Below are 17,570 nucleotides of genomic sequence, written 5' to 3'. Positions count from 1 at the left end.
TTTACTGAAACCATACTTTCATTTTAGAATGACATGTTTTTCTATTATAAAACTACATCTTTAGTAATACATTACAAAGAAAATTTTAAAATAAAATGAGGGGAAAAACCCATAGTCCTTCTACTCTAATACTGTTCATATTTTGGTACGGTTATTTTCAAGCTTTTATCCTACATATTTTGCTTATTTTTTTTTTGAATTTAATTTTATTTTTATACAGCAGGTTCTTATTAGTCATCCATCTTATACACATCAGTGTATACATGTCAATCCCAATTTCCCAATTCATCACACCACCACGCCCAGCCCCCCCCCCCCCCCGCTTTCCCCCCTGAGTGTCCATATGCTTGTTCTCTACATCTGTGTCTCAATTTCTGTCCTGCAAACTGGTTCATCTGTACCATTTTTCTAGGTTCCACATATATGCGTTAATATATGATATTTGTTTTTCTCTTTCTGACTTACTTCACTCTGTATGACAGTCTCTGGATGCATCCACGTCTCTGCAAATGACCCAATTTCGTTTCTTTTTATGGCTGAGTAATATTCCATTGTATATAGGTACCACATCTTCTTTATCCATTCGTCTGTCGATGGGCATTTAGGTTGCTTCCATGACCTGGCTATTGTAAATAGTGCTGCAATGAACATTGGGGTGCATGTGTCTTTTTGAATTATGGTTTTCTCTGGGTGTATGCCCAGTAGTGGGATTGCTGGGTCATATGGTAATTCTGTTTTTAGTTTTTTAAGGAACCTCCATACTGTTCTCCATAGTGGCTGTATCAATTTACATTCCCACCAACAGTGCAAGAGGGTTCCCTTTTCTCCAACCCTCTCCAGCATTTGTTGCTTGTAGATTTTCTGATGATGCCCATTCTAACTGGTGTGAGGTGATACCTCATTGTAGTTTTGATTTGCATTTCTCTAATAATTAGTGATGTTCAGCAGCTTTTCATGTGCTTCTTGGCCATCTGTATGTCTCCATTGGAGAAATGTCTATTTAGGTCTTCTGCCCATTTTTAGATTGGGTTGTATGTTTCTTTAATATTGAGCTGCATGAGCTGTTTATATATTTTGGAGATTAATCCTTTGTCCGTTGATTCATTTGCAAATATTTTCTCCCATTCTGAGGGTTGTCTTTTCGTCTTGTTTATGGTTTCCTTTGCTGTGCAAAAGCTTTTAAGTTTCATTAGGTCCCATTTTTTTATTTTTATTTCCATTACTCTAGGAGATGGATCAAAAAAGATCTTGCTGTGATTTATGTCAAAGAGGGTTCTTCCTATGTTTTCCTCTAAGAGTTTTATAGTGTCCAGTCTTACATTTAGGTCTCGAATCCATTTTGAGTTTATTTCTGTGTATGGTGTTAGGGAGCATTCTAATTTCATTCTTTTATATGTAGCTGTCCAGTTTTCCCAGCACCACTTATTGAAGACACTGTCTTTTGTCCATTATATACCCTTGCCTCCTTTGTCATAGATTAGTTGACCATAGGTGTGTGGGTTTATCTCTGGGCTTTCTATCTTGTTCCATTGATCTATGTTTCTGTTTCTGTGCCAGTACCATGTTGTCTTGATTACTGTAGCTTTGTAGTATAGTCTGAAGTCAGGGAGTCTGATTCCTCCAGCTCCATTTTTTTGCCTCAAGACTGCTTTGGCTATTCGGGGTCTTTTGTGTCTCCATACAAATTTAAGACTTTTTGTTCTAGTTCTGTAAAAAATGCCATTGGTAATTTGATAGGGATTGCATTGAATCTGTAGATTGCTTTGGGTAGTATACTCATTTTCAGAATATTGATTCTTCCAATCCAAGAACTTGGTATATCTCTCCTTCTGTTGGTATCATCTTTAATTTCTTTCATCAGTGGCTTATAGTTTTCTGCATACAGGTCTTTTGTCTCCTTAGGTAGGTTTATTCCTAGGTATTTTATTGTTTTTGTTGCAATGGTAAATGGGAGTGTTTCCTTAATTTCTCTTTCAGATTTTTCATCATTAGTGTATAGGAATGCAAGAGATTTCTGTGCATTAATTTTGTATCCTGCTACTTTACCAGATTCATTGATTAGCTCTAGAAGTTTTCTGGTGGCATCTTTAGGATTCTCTATGTATAGTATCATGTCATCTGCAAACAGTGACAGTTTTACTTCTTCTTTTCCAATTTGTATTCCTTTTACTTCTTTTTCTTCTCTGATTGCCGTGGCAAGGACTTCCAAAGCTATGTTGAATAATAGCGGCGAGAGGGGACATCCTTGTCTTGTTCCTGATCTTAGAGAAAATGCTTTCAGTTTTTCATCACTGAGAATGATGTTTGCTGTGGGTTTGTCATATATGGCCTTTATTATGTTGAGGTAGGTTCCTTCTATGCCCACTTTCTGGAGAGTGTTTATCATAAATGGGTGTTGAATTTTGTCAAAAGCTTTTTCTGCATCTATTGAGATCATCATATGGTTTTTATTCTTCAATTTGTTAATATGGTGTATCACATTGATTGATTTGCATATATTGAAGAATCCTTGCATCCCTGGGATAAATCCCACTTGATCGTGGTATATGATCCTTTTAATGTGTTGTTGGATTCTGTTTGCTAGTATTTTGTTGAGGATTTTTGCATCTATATTCATCAGTGATGTTGGTCTGTCATTTTCTTTTTTTATAGTATCTTTGTCTGGTTTTGGTGTCAGGGTGATGGTGGCCTCATAGAATGAGTTTGGGAGTGTTCCTTCCTCTGCAATTTTTTGGAAGAGTTTGAGAAGGATGGGTGTTAGCTCTTCTCTAAATGTTTGACAGAAGTCACCTGTGAAGCCATCTGGTCCTGGACTTTTGTTTGTTGGAAGATTTTTCATCACAGTTTCAATTTCATTACTTGTGATTGGTCTGTTCATATTTTCTATTTCTTCCTGGTTCAGTCCTGGGAGGTTATACCTTTGTAAGAATTTGTCCATTTCTTCCAGGTGGTCCATTTTATTGGCATAGAGGTGCTTGTAGTAGTCTCTTAGGATGTTTTGTATTTCTGCGGTGTCTGTTGTAACTTCTCCTTTTTCATTTCTGATTTTATTGATTTGAGTCCTCTCCCTCTTTTTCTTGATGAGTCTGGCTAATGGCTTATCAATTTTGTTTATCTTCTCAAAGAACCAGCTTTCAGTTTTGTTGATCTTGGCTATTGTTTTCTTTGTTTCTATTTCATTTATTTCTGCTCTGATCTTTATGATTTCTTTCCTTCTGCTAACTTTGAGTTTTGTTTCTTCTTCTTTCTCTAGTTCCTTTAGGTGTAAGCTTAGATTGTTTATTTGAGATTTTTCTCGTTTCTTGAGGTAGGCTTGTATAGCTATAAACTTCCCTCTTAGAACTGCTTTTGCTGCATCCCATAGGTTTTGGATTGTCGTGTTTTCATTGTCATTTGTCTCTAGGTATTTTTTGATTACCTCTTTGGTTTCTTCAGTGATCTCTTGGTTATTTAGTAACGTATTGTGTAGCCTCCATGTGTTTGTGTTTTTTACGTGTTTTTCCCTGTAATTGATTTCTAATCTCACAGCGTTGTGGTCAGAAAAGATACTTGATATGATTTCAATTTTCTTAAATTTACTGAGGCTTGATTTGTGACCCAAGATGTGATCTATCCTGGAGAATGTTCCGTTCGCACTTCCGAAGAAAGTGTAATCTGCTCTTTCTTGGATGGAATGTCCTATAAATATCAATTAAATCTATCTGGTCTATTGTGTCATTTAAAGCTTCTGTTTCCTTATTAATTTTCTGTTTGGAGGATCTGTCCATTGGTGTTAAGTGAGGTGTTAATGTCCCCCACTATTATTGTGTCACTGTCGATTTCCTCTTTTAGAGCTGTTAGCAGTTGCCTCATGTATTGAGGTGCTCCTATGTTGGGTGCATATATATTTATAATTGTTATATCTTCTTCTTGGATTGATCCCTTGATCATCATGTAGTGTCCTTCCTTGTCTCTTGTAACATTCTTTATTTTAAAGTCTATTTTATCTGATACGAGTATTGCTACTCCAGCTTTCTTTTGATTTCCATTTGCATGGAATATCTTTTTCCATCCCCTCGCTTTTAGTCTGTATGTGTCCCTTGGTGTGAAGTGGGTCTCTTGTAGACAGCATATATATGGGTCTTGTTTTTGTATCCATTCAGCGAGCCTGTGTCTTTTGGTTGGAGCATTTAATCCATTCACGTTTAAGGTAATTATCGATATGTATGTTCCTATGACCATTTTCTTAATTGTTTTGGGTTTGTTTTTGTAGGTCCTTTTCTTCTCTTGTGTTTCCCACTTAGAGAAGTTCCTTTAGCATTTGTTGTAGAGCTGGTTTGGTGGTGCTGAATTCTCTTAGCTTTTGCTTGTCTGTAAAGCTTTTGATTTCTCCATCAAATCTAAATGAGATCCTTGCTGGGTAGAGTAATCTTGGTTGTAGGTTCTTCCCTTTCATCACTTTAAGTATATCATGCCACTCCCTTCTGGCTTGCAGAGTTTCTGCTGAGAAATCAGCTGTTAACCTTATGGGAGTTCCCTTGTATGTTATTTGTCGTTTTTCCCTTGCTGCTTTCAGTAATTTTTCTTTGCCTTTAATTTTTGCCAATTTGATTACTATGTGTCTCGGTGTGTTTCTCCTTAGGTTTATCCTGTATGGCACTCTCTGTGCTTCCTGGACTTGGGTGGCTATTTCCTTTCCCATGTTAAGGAAGTTTTTGACTATAATCTCTTCAAATATTTTCTCAGGTCCTTTCTCTCTCTCTTCTCCTTCTGGGACCCCTATAATGTGAATGTTGTTGCGTTTAATGTTGTCCCAGAGCTTTCTTAGGCTGTCTTCATTTCTTTTCATTCTTTTTTCTTTATTCTGTTCTGTGGCAGTGAATTCCACCATTCTGTCTTCCAGGTCATTTATCCATTCTTCTGCCTCAGTTATTCTGCTATTGATTTCTTCTAGTGTATTTTTCATTTCAATTATTGTATTGTTAATCTCTGTTTGTTTGTTCTTTAATTCTTCTAGGCCTTTGTTAAACATTTTTTGCATCTTCTCGATCTTTGCCTCCATTCTTTTTCCGAGGTCCTGGATCATCTTCGCTATTATTATTCTGAATTCTTTTTCTGGAAGGTTGCTTATCTCCACTTCATTTAGTTGTTTTTCTGGGGTTTTTTCTTGTTCCTTCATCTGGTACATAGCCCTCTGCCTTTTCATCTTGTCTATCTTTCTATGAATGTGGTTTTTGTTCCACAGGCTGCAGGATTGTAGTTCTTCTTGCTTCTGCTGTCTGCCCTCTGGTGGATGAGGTTATCTAAAAGGCTTGTGCAGGTTTCCTGATGGGAGGGACTGGTGGTGGGTAGCTGGCTGTTGCTCTGGTAGGCAGAGCTCAGTAAAACTTTAATCCGCTTGTCTGCTGATGGGTGGGGCTGGGTCCCCTCCCTGTTGGTTGTTTGGCCTGAGGCGACCTAACACTGGAGCCTACCCGGGCTCTTTGGTGGGGCTAATGGCAGACTCTGGGAGGGCTCACGCCAAGGAGTACTTCCCAGAACTTCTGCTGCCAGTGTCCTTGTCCTCACTGTGAGACAGAGCCACTCCCCGCCTCGGCAGGAGACACCCAACACTAGCAGGTAGGTCTGGTTCAGTATCTATGGGGTCACTGCTCCTTCCCCTGGGTCCCGATGTGCACACTACTTTGTGTGTGCCCTCCAAGAGTGGAGTCTCTGTTTCCCCCAGTCCTGTTGAAGTCCTGCAATCAAATCCCGCTAGCCTTCAAAGTCTGATTCTCTAGGAATTCCTCCTCCCATGGCCAGACCCCCAGGTTCGGAAGCCTGATGTGGGGCTCAGAAACTTCACTCCAGTGGGTGGACTTCTGTGGTATAAATCTGTTCTCCAGTTTGTGGGTCACCCACCCAGCAGTTATGGGATTTGATTTTATTGTGATTGCACCCCTCCTACCGTCCCATTGTGGCTTCTCCTTTGTCTTTGGATGTGGGGTATCTTTTTTGGTGAGTTCCAGTGTCTTCCTGTCGATGATTGTTCAGCAGTTAGTTGTGATTCCAGTGTTCTTGCAAGAGGGAGTGAGAGCACGTCCTTCTACTCCGCCATCTTGAACCCCTTATTTTTTTAAATTATAAAATATTTAATTAAAAAATTCCAAGGGGAGCTCTACCCACCACCAGAGCCTCCCATCAAGCCTCTTAGATAGCCTCAACCACCAGAGTGCAGACAGCAGAAGCAAGAAAAACTACAATCCTGCAGCCTGTGGACCAAAAACCACAGTTACAGAAAGACAGAGAAGATGAAAAGGCAGAGGGCTATGTACCAGATGAAGGAACAAGAAAAAACCCCAGAAAAACAACTAAATGAAGTGGAGATAGGCAACCTTCCAGAAAAAGAATTCAGAATAATGATAGTGAAGATGATCCAGGACCTCGGAATAAGAATGGAGGCAAAGATTGAGAAGATGCAAGAAATGATTAACAAAGACCTAGAAGAATTAAAGAACAAACAAACAGAGATGACCAATACAATAACTGAAATGAAAACTACACTAGAAGGAATCAATAGCAGAATAACTGAGGCAGAAGAATGGATAAATGACCTGGAAGACAGAATGGTGGAATTCACTGCCACAGAACAGAATAAAGAAAAAAGAATGAAAAGAAATGAAGAGGGGCTTCCCTAGTGGCACAGCGGTTGAGAGTCTGCCTGCCAATGCAGGGGACACAGGTTCGAGCCCTGGTCTGGGAAGATCCCACATGCCGCGGAGCAACTAGGCCCGTGAGCCACAACTACTGAGCCTGCGCGTCTGGAGCCTGTGCTCCGCAACAAGAGAGGCTGCGATAGTGAGAGGCCCGCGCACCGCGATGAGGAGTGGCCCCCGCTTGCCGCAACTAGAGAAAGCCCTCGCACAGAAACGAAGACCCAACACAGCCAAAAATAAATAAATAAATAAAAAAAAAAAAAAAAAAAAAAAAAAAAAAGAAATGAAGACAGCCTAAGAGACCTCTGGGACAACATTAAACGCAACAACATTCGCATTATAGGGGTCCCAGAAGGAGAAGAGAGAGAGAAAGGACCAGAGAAAATATTTGAAGAGATTATAGTCGAAAACTTCTCAAACATGGGAAAGGAAATAGCCACCCAAGTCCAGGAAGCGCAGAGAGTCCCATACAGAATAAACCCAAGGAGAAACACGCCGAGACACATAGTAATCAAAGTGGCAAAAATTAAAGACAAAGAAAAATTACTGAAAGCAGCAAGGGAAAAACGACAAATAACATACAAGGGAACTCCCATAAGGTTAACAGCTGACTTCTCAGCAGAAACTCTGCAAGCCAGAAGGGAGTGGCATGATATACTTAAAGTGATGAAAGGGAAGAACCTACAACCAAGATTACTCTACCCAGCAAGGATCTCATTTAGATTTGATGGAGAAATCAAAAGCTTTACAGACAAGCAAAAGCTAAGAGAATTCAGCACCACCAAACCAGCTCTACAACAAATGCTAAAGGAACTTCTCTAAGTGGGAAACACAAGAGAAGAAAAGGACCTACAAAAACAAACCCAAAACAATTAAGAAAATGGTCATAGGAACATACATATCGATAATTACCTTAAACATGAATGGATTAAATGCCCCAACCAAAAGACATAGACTGGCTGAATGGATCCAAAAACAAGACCCATATATATGCTGTCTACAAGAGACCCACTTCAGACTTAGGGACACATACAGACTGAAAGTGAGGGGATGGAAAAAGATATTCCATGCAAATGGAAATCAAAAGAAAGCTGGAGTAGCTATACTCGTATCAGATAAAATAGACTTTAAAATAAAGAATGTTACAAGAGACAAGGAAGGACACTACATAATGATGCAGGGATCAGTCCAAGAAGAAGATATAACAATTATAAATATATATGCACCCAACATAGGAGCACCTCAATACATAAGGCAACTGCTAACAGCTATAAAAGAGGAAATCGACAGTAACACAATAATAGTGGGGGACTTTAACACCTCACTTACACCAATGGACAGATCATCCAAAATGAAAATAAATAAGGAAACAGAAGCTTTAAATGACACAATAGACCAGATAGATTTAATTGATATATATAGGACATTCCATCCAAAAACGGCAGATTACACATTCTTCTCAAGTGCGCGTGGAACATTCTCCAGGATAGATCACATCTTGGGTCACAAATCAAGCCTCAGTAAATTTAAGAAAGTTGAAATCATATCAAGCATCTTTTCTGACCACAACGCTATGAGATTAGAAATGAATTACAGGGAAAAAAACGTAAAAAAGGCAAACACATGGAGGCTAAACAATACGGTACTAAATAACCAAGAGATCACTGAAGAAATCAAACAGGAAATAAAAAAATACCTAGAGACAAATGACAATGAAAACACGACGACCCAAAACCTATGGGATGCAGCAAAAGCAGTTCTAAGAGGGAAGTTTATAGCTATACAAGCCTACCTAAAGAAACAAGAAAAATCTCAAGTAAACAATCTAACCTTACACCTAAAGAAACTAGAGAAAGAAGAACAAACAAAACCCAAAGTTAGCAGAAGGAAAGAAATCATAAAGATCAGAGCAGAAATAAATGAAATAGAAACAAAGAAAACAATAGCCAAGATCAATAAAACTAAAAGTTGGTTCTTTGAGAAGATAAACAAAATTGATAAGCCATTAGCCAGACTCATCAAGAAAAAGAGGGAGAGGACTCAAATCAATAAAATCAGAAATGAAAAAGGAGAAGTTACAACAGACACCGCAGAAATACAAAACATCCTAAGAGACTACTACAAGCAACTCTATGCCAATAAAATGGACCACCTGGAAGAAATGGACAAATTCTTACAAAGGTATAACCTCCCAGGACTGAACCAGGAAGAAATAGAAAATATGAACAGACCAATCACAAGTAATGAAATTGAAACTGTGATGAAAAATCTTCCAACAAACAAAAGTCCAGGACCAGATGGCTTCACAGGTGAATTCTATCAAACATTTAGAGAAGAGCTAACACCCATCCTTCTCAAACTCTTCCAAAAAATTGCAGAGGGAGGAACTCTCCCAAACTCATTCTATGAGGCCACCATCACCCTGATACCAAAACCAGACAAAGACACTAAAAAAAAAAAAAATTACAGACCAATATCCCTGATGAATATAGATGCAAAAATCCTCAACAAAATACTAGCAAACAGAATCCAACAACACATTAAAAGGATCATACACCACGATCAAGTGGGATTTATCCCAGGGATGCAAGGATTCTTCAATATACGCAAATCAATCAATGTGATACACCATATTAACAAATTGAAGAATAAAAACCATATGATGATCTCAATAGATGCAGAAAAAGCTTTTGACAAAATTCAACACCCATTTATGATAAACACTCTCCAGAAAGTGGGCATAGAAGGAACCTACCTCAACATAATAAAGGCCATATATGACAAACCCACAGCAAACATCATTCTCAATGGTGAAAAACTGAAAGCATTTCCTCTAAGATCAGGAACGAGACAAGGATGTCCACTCTCACCACTATTATTCAACATAGTTCTGGAAGTCCTTGCCACGGCAATCAGAGAAGAAAAAGAAATAAAAGGAATACAAATTGGAAAAGAAGAAGTAAAACTGTCACTGTTTGCGGATGACATGATACTATACATAGAGAATCCTAAAACTGCCACCAGAAAACTGCTAGAGCTAATTAATGAATATGGTAAAGTTGCAGGTTACAAAATTAATGCACAGAAATCTCTTGCATTCCTATACACTAATGATGAAAAATCTGAAAGAGAAATTATGGAAACACTCCCATTTACCATTGCAACAAAAAGAATAAAATACCTAGGAATAAACCTACCTAGGGAGACAAAAGACCTGTATGCAGAAAACTATAAGACACTGATGAAAGAAATTAAAGATGATACCAACAGATGGAGAGATATACCATGTTCTTGGACTGGAAGAATCAACATTGTGAAAATGAGTATACTACCCAAAGCAATCTACAGATTCAATGCAATCCCTATTAAATTACCAATGGCATTTTTTACGGAGCTAGAACAAATCATCTTAAAATTTGTATGGAGACACAAAAGACCCCGAATAGCCAAAGCAGTCTTGAGGCAAAAAAATGGAGCTGGAGGAATCAGACTCCCTGACTTCAGACTATACTACAAAGCTACAGTAATCAAGACAATATGGTACTGGCACAAAAACAGAAACATAGATCAATGGAACAAGATAGAAAGCCCAGAGATTAACCCACGCACCTATGGTCAACTAATCTATGACAAAGGAGGCAAAGATATACAATGGAGAAAAGACAGTCTCTTCAATAAGTGGTGCTGGGAAAACTGGACAGCTACATGTAAAAGAATGAAATTAAAATACTCCCTAACACCATACACAAAAATAAACTCAAAATGGATTAGAGACCTAAATATAAGACTGGCCACTATAAAACTCTTAGAGGAAAACATAGGAAGAACACTCTTTGACATAAATCACAGCAAGATCTTTTTTGATCCACCTCCTAGAGTAATGGAAATAAAAACAAAAATAAACAAGTGGGACCTAATGAAACTTCAAAGCTTTTGCACAGCAAAGGAAACCATAAACAAGACGAAAAGACAACCCTCAGAATGGGAGAAAATATTTGCAAATGAATCAACGGACAAAGGATTAATCTCCAAAATATATAAACAGCTCATTCAGCTCAATATCAAAGAAACAAACACCCCAATCCAAAAATGGGCAGAAGACCTAAATAGACATTTCTCCAAAGAAGACATACAGATAGCCAAGAAGCACAAGAAAAGCTGCTCAACATCACTAATTATTAGAGAAATGCAAATCAAAACTACAATGAGGTATCACCTCACTCCTGTTAGAATGGGCTCATCAGAAAATCTACAAACAACAAATGCTGGAGAGGGTGTGGAGAAAAGGGAACCCTCTTGCACTGTTGGTGGGAATGTAAATTGATACAGCCACTATGGAGAACAATATGGAGGTTCCTTAAAAAACTAAAAATAGAATTACCATATGACCCAGCAATCCCACTACTGGGCATATACCCAGAGAAAACCGTAATTCAAAAAGACACATGCACCCGAATGTTCATTGCAGCACTATTTACAATAGCCAGGTCATGGAAGCAACCTAAATGCCCATCAACAGACGAATGGATAAAGAAGAGGTGGTACATATATACAATGGAATATTACTCAGCCATAAAAAGGAACGAAATTGAGTCATTTGTTGAGACGTGGATGGATCTAGAGACTGTCATACAGAGTGAAGTAAGTCAGAAAGAGAAAAACAAATATCGTATATTAATGCATGTATGTGGAACCTAGAAAAATGGTACAGATGAGCCAGTTTGCAGGGCAGAAGTTGAGACACAGATGTAGAGAATGGACATATGGACACCAAGGGGGGAAAACTGCGGTGAGGTGGGGATGCTGGTGTGCTGAATTGGGCGATTGGGATTGACATGTATACACTGATGTGTATAAAACTGATGCCTAATAAGAACCTGCAGTATAAAAAAACAAACAAAACAACTAATACTAAACTTTCATTGGGTTATTTGTATGGAAATATGTTAATATAAATGTTTCAGACATTACATGAAATTTCTAAAAATCTTATATTTGTATTTGTATGGAAATATGTATGGAAAAAAAAAATTCCAAGGGGAAAAAAAGAATTCCAGGGACTTCCTGGTGGCGCAGTGGTTAAGAATCTGCCCGCCAATGCTGGGGACACAGGTTCAATCCCTGGTCCGGGAAGATCCCACATGCCACGGAGCAACTAAGCCCATGCACCACAAATACTGAAGCCCGCACGCCTAGAGCCTGTGCTCCACAACAAGAGAAGCCACCATAATGAGAAGCCTACGCACCACAACGAAGAGTAGCCTCACCGCAACTAGAGAAAAGCCTGTGCACAGCAACAAAGACCCAACGTAGCCAAAAAAATAAATAAATAAAATAAAATTTTAATATTCCAGGAATATATAAATATAAAAAGTGGAAGCTCCCTCATTTCTTCACTTCTTAATCCTGATATCAAGGGGTTTATTTTAAAAACTATTTGAAAGAATTGTTTTCCTTTTTACTTCATAATATAACAAATGTTTATAATAGCTATTTAATATTCTATTAAGTGGAAAGTAAACATTTACCAGTTTAGTTAGACAATTCTCGATATTTAGGTTGTTTCCAATTGTTCACGCTTATAAATCCGTGATGAACATCTTTTTGCCCACAACTCTTTCCACATATTGAATTATTCCCTGAGAGAAGATTCCCCCAAAGTGAATGATTGGGTCAACGGAAATCAACATTTTTATGACTCTTAATAAGTCTTGACAGATTTCAAAGGGTTTTGTTAATTTACTAACCCACCCATAATCTCTTATGAGAAGGACTCTTCCATCATACTCTCATCAGCATTGGATTTTGATAATAGGTGAAAAGAGTTTGCTTCGATTCACAACAATCAATAGAGAGGCAGCTTGGTGAGTGGAAAGACCCTAGTCTTTGGAGCCTGACAGTCGTCATGGGGTCAGTTTCAGCTTTGCCAGTTGATATTGGTCAACAAGCTACCCGACTCTTCTGAACCTCAAGTTTCCTCATTTATAACTTAGATTATGGCATCTAACATGACTATGGTTGTGAGGATGAAATAAAAATGTATGCAAGATGCTTGGTGCCAAGGCAGGGGTAGTCTCCCTTCCTCTCCAGCTACAAGTGTTAATATTTTTCAGACCATGTGTCTTCTTGCACTTTCTCTTTTGTCAATCATCTGTGCATGTCCTTTGCCCGTGTACCTCTTGGATTCTTAGTGGTTTCCTTTCTTTTTAAAATTAATTTGTATGGGTTTAGGAACATCAAGATATATTAACCCTCATTCTGTCATATTTGCTGTAAATCCTTATTCTTTGATTTTTAATATTTTTCTTTATACACAGTTTATATTTTTATAAAAACTCTATCCCTAGGGGTGGGATAGGGAGGGTGGCAGGGAGATGCAAGAGGGAGGGGATATGGGGATATATGTATATGTACAGCTGATTCACTTTGTTATACAGCAGCAACTAACACAACAATGTAAAGCAATTATATTCCAATAAAGATGCTAAAAAAAAATGAAAACAAAACAAAACAAAAAACCTCTCTCCCTTTTTCAGCTAAGAATTGAGAGGTCTCTGATAACACTGTTTACATTGGATAAGGAGCCCCTTCACTGAGGTTTTAGAATTTTATAGTGGTCCTTTGGTATCTCTGGGGGGTTGGTTTGAGGACCCCACCCCCCATAGGTACCAAAATCTGAGAATGCTCAAGTTCCTTATATAAAATAATGTAATATTTTCACGTAACCTATAAGCATCCTCCTATATACTTTTTAAAATTTTTTTATTTTATTTTTTGGCCGTGCTGCACAGCTTGAGGGATCTTAGTTCCCTGACCAGGGATTGAACCCAGGCCCATGGCAGTGAAAGCGCCGAGTCCTAACCACTGGACCGCCAGGGAATTCCCCCCTCTCATATACTTTAAATCATCTCTAGATTACTTATAATACCTAATACAATGTAAATGCTATGAAAATAGCTGTAAATGCTATACGTATTGTATTTATATAAATAGTTGTCAGTGAGCAGCAAATTCAAGTTTTGCTCTTTGGAACTTTATGGAATTAAAAAAAATTTTTTTCAGTCCATGGTTGGTTGAATTCCTGGATATGAAGGGCCTACTGTACATAAATATATTTCAATGAATTAGCAGAACCTTTGAGTGAGTAAAGAACCAATATACCATAATTTTCAAGTGCTCTTGGAATCCTTTTGGTCTTTGTCTCACCAAGCTTTGTAAGGGATACTTAGGAGGTACGATCAATACTTAGGAGTGTTTGCCCTGTTTGAGACCACTCAGCACCTTGGACGACACTTCCTGTACTTGGGGATCTCCCCCATCTCAAGTCCTGCCACACCAAGATTGAGGCCAAGACCTTGCTTTCACAGCCTCTCTTGTCTGTGGGGTGCAGGCCTATGACTTAGCACCATAAACCAGTGGCACCCGCACACGACTTGTATTTAGAAGAGGAAATAAAAGGTAGCAGCACCAGATGGTCTCTACTTTTGTGTCTTTCAGACGCAGAAACCTGAGGTGCCAGTATCATGCCTGGGGGCAGTGGTGTAAGCTGTGGGGTCTGGGTGGAGCAGTGGTGGCAGAGGGGTTGTCTTTGCTGGAGGGCTCATTCCCGCAAGGTGATCTGGCCATTGTTCTCCTCTGGGGATCTTCCAAGTCCCTCCTGGAGATTCTGTGAGACATCTGATGTCCTTTAATAAGACAGAGTGGATGCTCATCTCTGCAACCAAGAACCCCAACTAACACAGGAGATTACTTCAGTCAGGATTTAACGCTTTTCTCTCCCCAAGAAAGCAATAACAATAGTGCCTCGGACCTACTGAGTGCCTACAGTATGCCAAGAACTCTGTTAGGATATCTATATCTGTATGTCTATATCCACACATATACATATATATACACATATACATACACACATATACGTTCCTTTGACAGTTCTGAAAGTTACATATTATTGTCCTCATTTCATTTTTTAAATGAATAATTTTATTGCTCTTACTAAAATAACTCATGTTTGTTAAGATAAATTCAAGCAACATGGAAAAGCATAAAGAAGAAAGGAAAAGTACCCACGATCCAGTAACCAGCGTTAACATTTAGAGGACGCCAGGTGAGACAGCTCTCTCCGTGCTTGTAGACGGACAGTGGGGGAGAGAGAGAATAGGCGGAGATAGATAGGTGAGTAGGTATAATTTTTTAAGCATGAGATCACAACATAGAAACTATTTTTCAATTGGAACAAGACATTTAGTTTTTAATTTGAATTAACAGAAGAAAAATCAGCCAAAGTGAAAATGAAATGATTGCTAAACTTCAAAAGAATGTCTTTAAGAGATATTAATTCCAAGGACACTGATCCAAGATCAAGAAAAAAATACTGTGAAAATCCATAATAGATATGTTATTTTAAAAAGCTTATTATTTAACTTTAAACAGTATGGATTGATCTACCAGCTATGAATAACAAGGGAAAGAGCACCTTATTCTCCTATACCTTCTGTTTTTGTTATTTATATTATTTTTACTTTGTCAGGGTTTTGTAACATTCATATTCTATTTCCAAATCTTAATTCTTTCATTTTCTTAATTCCATGTCTTAATTCTCTATCTAACCAGATCCAACACATATCCCTCATAGCTTCTCCATTCCCCAATTCAGTGTTTTGGTTCCTCTCTTGGTTAGCAGGACTTCACTATGGAGTGGTTTTTCTTGGGTGCTGGGTTCCCTGAAATCTTTTCTTTTGGGCGATCTCTGCCTACTGCTTTGACTAAGAGGATAACCTTATAGATATTGCTTCATGCCTTCAAGCTTTGCATGTTGCTGTGAAGAAGTGTGAGACCAGCCAGATTCAACCCTCTCACAGGGGACTTCCTTTATATACATGACACTAACCTGGTCTTAAAAATGGAAAAAAGCCAACAACTACTAAGTTGTAGGAATGACATAGCTTTTTCAAGGCATTATCCTAGTGAGTAGTTCACTGGAGCCCAGGACTTGTATCTAGATCTGTCTCTAAAACCTGCATTATTCTATCCCACTGCATGACGATGCTTCTGTCTTGCAAAGTACAACCAGTGACATTGGGAAACGTTGGGAAAAGTGACAGCCTTCAGCCTCACTGGGCCTGTTTCCTCTTTTGTAAAATCCAGGGCTGGACCAGGGCTAGATTTAAAGGTTTTAAAAAACTAGTGATGTGTCCCAAACTAGTGATGTGGAGGGGACTGACAGAGGTGCTTGCTGATGAAGCGTGGGTACTAAAAAATAAACTGCCATCTGCTATTATCATTTTTCCATAAAATAAGGGACATTTTTATAACTCAAAAAAGTAGAAAGGACATTGTCTCATAATAATGAGATTGTATTTACATTGAATAAATTAAGCTTTTTGAAAAACTCACTACTTATTCCATGCATTTGGCCCCCGCCCAGTGATGACTTCTTCCAGGACCAGAACCCCTCCACGGGCAGGATTTGTAAACCACTGCCTAGATGACCTCACTGAAAAGATTCCAGGCCTCACAGTCTATGATACTATGAGTAACAGTGAGACTTGTCCTTATTTTCCCAGGCAGGATGACTATATCCCAGTCCCTTGGTCTTTAGAAAGCAATTAGCCTCAATGTGAAATGGGGATCAACTGATAAGGAAGTGAGGGACAGGATACTCCACATTATTTGATTAATATAGTTATCACTGAGCTAAATATAGATCAAGTTCTACATGGATTATAAAGTTTTAGCATGTTTCCCCAAACAACTTTTATCTTCTTGATGGTACTAGTATTCCTATGATAATGCCTTACAATAAAGTTTGACAACTACTGTGAATTAAGCAGGAAGGAAGGGCAGAGGAATAAATATTCTAGTTTTATATGAACAACAAGACAGCTGCTTCAAGCATGCCTACCACGGAGCCTAACACACATATATTCAATGCCTGCTTCATCCCATGCTCAGAGCTAAATGATGTATTCCATCACTGAGATACACTTTAGAGACATCCTATCATTTAATCTCAGCATATCTCTGAATTAGGAACTATCACTATTGCTATTTTATAGAGGAGTAAACTCAGGATCCACTTGGTTAAGAAATCTATCAAGGGCACACAGCTAATAAGCCGTAGAGATGAGTTTCAAATCTAGGTTATTCTGGTTCAAAAGCTCATTCATACCACAAATTCTCACACAACAGGCTTGGAAAATATTAGCCACTTAATAAGTGTTTCTGATTTGAATTATTATAAAACAACTTAGTTGAAGAATTTTAATGAAATAAATGTTCCATGGTGTTGAACTAGGAATCAAGCAATTCACTCAAGGGTAATAACCAGTGTTAACGTTTTTTCTTGTTCGTGTCTAAGCCCAGTCAGCAATGAGGCTATGTTCCTCTTAGTCACGGGGTCCCAGGCCAATAATGGCTCCATCTCAATAGATATTTCCATGACTGCTGAGGCAAGAGAAATGACCACCACACACAGCTCTTCTAGTGCCTTCCCAGAAACGACACATTTCACTTCCCCTCACATTTCTTTGGCCAAAGCAAGTCACACAGCCATATTTCAAAGCGGGCGGGGAAGTTTGGCTACCAGGTGCCTGACAGGAGAAAAGCTGGAAATATTTGGTGTACAGCAGAAAGCCCCTTCCCAACCTCCAGGGAACCACTCACCTGTTTTCTGCCCCAATGATCTTGTCTTTTCCAGAATGAAATATAAATGGAATCATACAGTGTGTAGCCTTTTATGGCTGGCTCTTGTCACTCAGCACAGTGTTTTTGAGACCCGTCCATGTTGCTGCCTGTTGAGGTAGTTTGTTCCTTCTACTTCCTGAGTGGTATTTCATTGTATAGGTGTTCCATAATTCATCAGGTGAAGGGCTTTATAGTGTACCTTTAGTGTTTGGT

This window comes from Balaenoptera acutorostrata, chromosome 4 (assembly GCF_949987535.1).
Source record: "Balaenoptera acutorostrata chromosome 4, mBalAcu1.1, whole genome shotgun sequence".
In the NCBI taxonomy this organism is placed as follows: Eukaryota; Metazoa; Chordata; class Mammalia; order Artiodactyla; family Balaenopteridae; genus Balaenoptera; species Balaenoptera acutorostrata.
Note: the sequence above shows the minus strand (reverse complement) of the source record.